General features: G+C 36.7%; 1 long non-coding RNA gene across 2 annotated transcripts; it reads right to left on the bottom strand.

Moving 5' to 3' along the window:
- Window positions 1–1,438: 1,438 nt before the first annotated feature.
- Window positions 1,439–3,881, bottom strand: LOC126381703 (uncharacterized). 2 transcript variants are annotated; one of them, XR_007568935.1, is made up of 7 exons: window positions 3,584–3,881; window positions 3,363–3,497; window positions 2,927–3,061; window positions 2,691–2,825; window positions 1,985–2,111; window positions 1,728–1,867; window positions 1,439–1,595 (listed from the first exon to the last, which is right to left on the bottom strand). It is a non-coding gene; the product is annotated as an uncharacterized LOC126381703 (long non-coding RNA). The 2 variants fall into 2 exon arrangements; XR_007568936.1 differs by lacking the exons at window positions 3,363–3,497; window positions 3,584–3,881 and adding an exon at window positions 3,146–3,271 and having other exon boundaries at window positions 1,440–1,595.
- Window positions 3,882–5,873: the final 1,992 nt, after the last annotated feature.

Below are 5,873 nucleotides of genomic sequence, written 5' to 3'. Positions count from 1 at the left end.
GTTTTTCCGCCATTTTGTTTTTTTTTTCACCGGTGATTGAATTTGACCAGGAATTAAATAGGTTTCGTGAAAAAAGAATCGTTCCAGGTGCGATAGTTTCGGCAGGCCGTAGGGTGTCTCCCTGATGCGGAGCAGTTTTCCAAGATGACGTTCCGATAACACCCCTATACATCGTTTTTACACCCCAGACACTTTCTGGACAAACAAAAATTTTTATGGCGGCCATCTTGTTTTTCGGCCATTTTGTTTTTTTTTTCACCGGCGATAAAATTTGACCAAGATTTTATTAGGTTTGGTGAAAAAAGAATCGTTCCAGGAGCGATAGTTTTTCCAGGCCGTAGGGTGCCGCCCTGATGCGGAGCAGTTTTTGAAGGTCGGGAAGTATTTCCATACTCAATATGACATTTTGATCTCATCCCTCTTACATCATATTCACCCCGAGGCATTTTCGAGAAAAACGAAAATTTTGTATGGCGGCCATCTTGTTTTTCCGCCATTTTGTTTTTTTTTTCAACGGCGATAAAATTTGACCAGGATTTAAATAGGTATCGTGAAAACAAAAAAGTCCTAGGTGCGATAGTTTCGCCAGGCCGTAGGGTGTCTCTCTGATGCGGAGCAGATTTCAAAGATCTAGAAGTTATTCTATATTGAAGTCGACGTTCCGATGATATCCCCATACACAGTTTTTACCCCCGAGGCATTATCCGGGAAAAACGAAAAATATGTATGGCGGCCATCTTGTTTTTCCGCCATTTTGATTTTTTATCACCAGCGATTGAATTTGACCAAGAATTAAGTAGGTTTAGTGGAAAAAAAAATGTTCTATGTTTGATAGTTTAGCCAGGCCATAGGGTGTCTCCCTGATGCGGAGCAGTTTTTCAAGATCAAGCATAATTTCTATACTCAGCTTGACGTTTTGATCACATTTCCCATACATCATTTTTACCTCCGAGACATTTTCTGGGAAAACAAATTTTTGTATGGCGGCCATCTTGTTTTTCCGCCATTTTGATTTTTTTTCACCGGCAATAAAATTTGACCAAGATTTAAATAGGTTTTGCGAAAAAAAAATTGATACAGATATAATAGTTGCGCCAGACTGTAGGGTGTCTCCCTGATGCGGAGCAGTTTTCCAAGATCTGGAAGTTTTCCCCTACTCATCGGAAGATCGTGATCACATCTCCCATACATCATTTTTACCCCCCGGCGCTCCTTCATATAATATAATAATATGTATAATATAACTAGATGGTGCTAAGTGCGCTCGCTGCTAAAGCAGCTTCGCGAGCGTTGTATGTGGATTGACGTTTTCGTATAGTTTGTTTCGCATCACAGATTTGTAATAACTATTAAGACAGACACAAAAAGAAATAAAAAAAATGTGTAGGATATTGTTGGTTTATTTTATGTCATCAATAAATAAAAATATAACATTATATTCTCTCTCTCTCCCTTGCATTGTTCCCATATGGTGGTGGGGTCTTTTTTCCGAGTCTTTTCCTTCCACTTCGCTCTGTTGGATGTATCGTCTGCGGAAACATTGCAGGAACAAAGATCTTCTTTGATGACATCTGCTTCTTTGTCTTCTGTATTTCCTGTTAAAAATAAAATAATATTAATTTATTTATAATAACGTATATTTATAATAACGTATAGATATAATATCCTTTTCTTAGTCGATAGCGATACGTTTTTGCCAAAGTGGTCGTGGTCGTCATGTAACGTACCTAGATTCTTGTCACTATCACTATTGATTGCTGGCTGTCACACTGCTGCATTCATTGAAGAAGCTACCGACATCAGGCTTGGTTGATATAATACTATTGTATTAATAATCTCCTACGCAGTTTTTTGCCTTCTGCATTTCCTATAAATAAAATACATATTAAATATTATATATAATTAAATATTATATATAATTTCTTTTCCTTGGTCGATAGCGATACGTCTTTGCCAAAATAGTCGTGGTCGTCATGTAACGTACCTCGATATCTTGTAACTTTTGATTGCTGGCTGTCACACTGCTGCGTGCATTGAAGAACTTCAGGCTTGGTCGATTTTATTCTATTGCAATCATAATCTCCTACAAAGTTTATTGCACTCTGCATTTCCTGTGAATAAAATATACAGGGTGTTAGTGACATTGTAACGAATACTGATGGGGATGATTCAGACCATGATTCTGAGTTCATATCAAGTGGAATTTTCCGTCGCAAAATTCATGATTTTTTTTTTAGTTATTTTAAATTATTTTCAATTCTATACTTTTGCGATGAAAAATTCCACTTGATATTAACTCAGAATAATCAGGTGAATCATCCCCCTCTGTATTCGGTACGATGTCACTTACACCCCGCACAAGTACATACTGTAGCCATACAAGTAGGTAAGGGTGTTAGTGACACCGTAACAAATACTGAAGAGGATGATTCAGACCATAATTCTGAGTTGAAATCAAGTGGAATTTTCAGTCGGAAAATTCATGAAAATTTTTGTTTTTTTTTAAGTTATTTTCTGTTCCATACTTTTGCGACGGAAAATTCCACTTGATATCATCTCATAATCATGGTCTCCATCATCCCTCAAAGTTTTCGTTACGATGTCACTAACACCCTGTATATTACATTTTTTTTCCTTAGTCTATAGCGATACGTTTTTGCCAAAATAGTTGTGGTCGTCATGTAACGTACCTCGACATCTTGTTACTTTTGATTGCTGGCTGTCACACTGCTGCATTCTTTGAATGAGCGGCCAACATCAGGCTTGGTTTATATAATACTATTGTATTAATGATCTCCTACGCAGTTTTTTGCCTTCTGCATTTCCTGTAAATAAAATATATAATTAAATATTATATGTAATTTATTTTCCTTAGTCGATAGCAATACGTTTTTGCCAAAATAGTTGTGGTCGTCATGTAACGTACCTCGACATCTTGTTACTTTTGATTGCTGGCTGTCACACTGCTGCATTCATTGAAGGAGCTGGCAACATCAGGTTTGGTTTATATAATACTTTTGTATTAATGATCTCCTACGCAGTTTTTTGCCTTCTGCATTTCCTGTAAATAAATTATATAATTTATTTTCCTTAGTCGATAGCGATACGTTTTTGCCAAAATAGTCGTGGTCGTCATGAAACGTACCTCGATATCTTGTAACTTTTGATTGTTGGCTGTCACACTGCTGCATTCATTGAAGGGGCTGCTGACTTCAGGCTTGGTCGATTTTATTCTATTGCAATCATAAACTCCTACACAGTTTATTGCGCATTTCCTGTAAATAAAATATATATTAATTTTTTTTCCTTAGTCTATAGCGATACGTTTTTGCCAAAATAGTCGTGGTCGTCATGAAACGTACCTCGACATCTTGTTACTTTTGATTGCTGGCTGTCACACTGCTGCATTCATTGAAGGGGCTGCTGACTTCAGGCTTGGTCGATTTTATTCTATTGCAATCATGAACTCCTACACAGTTTATTGCCATCTGCATTTCCTGTAAATAAAATATATATTATTTTTTTTCCTTAGTCTATAGCGATACGTTTTTGCCAAAGTGGTCGTAATCGTCATTTAACGTACCTCAATATCTTGTTACTTTTGATTGCTAGCTGTGACACTGCTGCATTCATTGAAATAGCGGCCAACATCAGGCTTGGTAGTACTATTGTATTAAAATCTCCTACGCAGTTTTTAGCATTGTGCATTTCCTGTTAAAAAAAATTAATGTTAATTTATATATATTAACTTTTATTTATAAATATATACATATATATCTTAGGTGATTTCCAAACTACCCAGGAGGTACACCCAGTAGCTCGCTTTTTTTCATGTGGTTCCCCCGCTAATCGAGGCCGCATCCACCTACTTATATGAGAAGTAGGTTCTATCTAATGAGTTAGCAATAGTCATTCAATAAGCAGAGAAATGTGAAAGAAAAAGCAATTTTTAGCTAAGGAATTTAAAATAAAAAGCAATTTTCAGCAATTAGCATGCAATAAGCAAAGCAATTACTCAGTAATTGTCAAACATAAGCGAGTTGTATAATTTAAAGATATTATTGACAATAACAAACACGTACCGAGTTTGTTAATACTTACATTGAGTTATCATCGCTAAGTTGACCAAATTATTAGTACAGGTTATCACATTCACTAAATGAAAATATGTGTTTTTATCAATTGTAACAATGCTTGCATGACCTAACCAACCGTTGGTGTTGTGGACGCCAATCTTCAAGAGACAAGTGAACGGGTGTGAGGAAAACTGGCAAGATGAACACGTCGGTGTGGGTGCGACTGGTGCACGGGAGAGAAGTGGAGCTAGTTGGCACATGGAATTAGGCATCACTCTCTTGCTTCAGTTAAGTTCCACTCAGATCAGGTGGGTTGTCGCATGGATGAACATCGCATGGGTTGGAGTAATTCGGAGTAGAACTGTCCATGTTGTTCCCTTCATCGTAGGCACTTCAGTGGACTGTGGATCGATCAACAATAGTTACGTGAGTTGGCTGTCAAACCGATATGACGTGCCAGCCGAATCTAGCGACCAGGTATGCAGGGGATGGAGGTATCCTGTGGAGTAATCATATCAGCAAAGGTGAAAATGTCGATTGGGAGTGAAATGGAGGGAGAAGGAGAGCTGCAGTCAGCGGTCACGATCTTGCTGTAGATAGACTACATGCTCAGTTTACGTGTAGTTGTAACTGTTCGAAGTTAATTGAAAACGATCGATATGCAAATCCTGTTTAATGAAACAAGTAATAAATGAACAGGCAGGTGTTTTTTCGGTATTTAAACGCTAAGACCGTTGTTTGTTTATTGATTAGCAGTGGTATGATGAATTCTTGGCTATAGCTTAAATGTTATAGCTCATACACGATATTATGTTTTTTGAGGAACCGTGTCATGCGAAACAGTGTTCTATTGAAAAGTATTGCAAGAAGAAATGCAAAGAACACCATTTAGCGTGACATAGCTCTAACCAGATCCACTGGAAAACATAAAACCATGTAAAACCCTAAGTCTTTGTTTAGCTCATACACGATATTATGTTTTTTGAGGAACCGTCTCATGCGAAACAGTGTTCTATGGAAAAGTATTGTAAGAAGAAATGCAAAAAACACCATTTAGCATGACATAGCTCTAACCAGATCCACTGGAAAACATAAAACCATATAAAACCTAAGTTTTAGTTTAGCTCATACACGATATTATGTTTTTTGAGGAACCGTCTCATGCGAAACAGTGTTCTATTGAAAAGTATTGTAAGAAGAAATGCAAAAAACACCATTTAGCGTGACATAGCTCTAACCAGATCCACTGGAAAACATAAAACCATATAAAACCTAAGTTTTAGTTTAGCTCATACACGATATTATGTTTTTTGAGGAACCGTCTCATGCGAAACAGTGTTCTATTGAAAAGTATTGTAAGAAGAAATGCAAAGAACACAATTTAGCGTGACGTAGCTCTAACCAGATCCACTGGAAAACATAAAACCATGTAAAACCCTAAGTTTTAGTTTAGCTCATACACGATATTATGTTTTTTGAGGAACCGTGTCATGCGAAACAGTGTTCTATTGAAAAGTATTGTAAGTAGAAATGCAAAGAACACAATTTAGCGTGACATAGCTCTAACCAGATCCACTGGAAAACATAAAACCATATAAAACCTAAGTTTTAGTTTAGCTCATACACGATATTATGTTTTTTGAGGAACCATCTCATGCGAAACAGTGTTCTATTGAAAAAGTATTGTAAGAAGAAATGCAAAGAACACAATTTAGCGTGACATAGCTCTAACCAGATCCACTGGAAAACATAAAACCATATAAAAACTAAGTTTTAGTTTAGCTCATACACGATATT

This window comes from Pectinophora gossypiella, unplaced genomic scaffold (assembly GCF_024362695.1).
Source record: "Pectinophora gossypiella unplaced genomic scaffold, ilPecGoss1.1 Pgos_88, whole genome shotgun sequence".
In the NCBI taxonomy this organism is placed as follows: domain Eukaryota; kingdom Metazoa; phylum Arthropoda; class Insecta; order Lepidoptera; family Gelechiidae; genus Pectinophora; species Pectinophora gossypiella.
The sequence above is the reverse complement of the archived record's forward strand: the minus strand, read 5'-3'. Positions and strand labels throughout refer to the sequence as shown.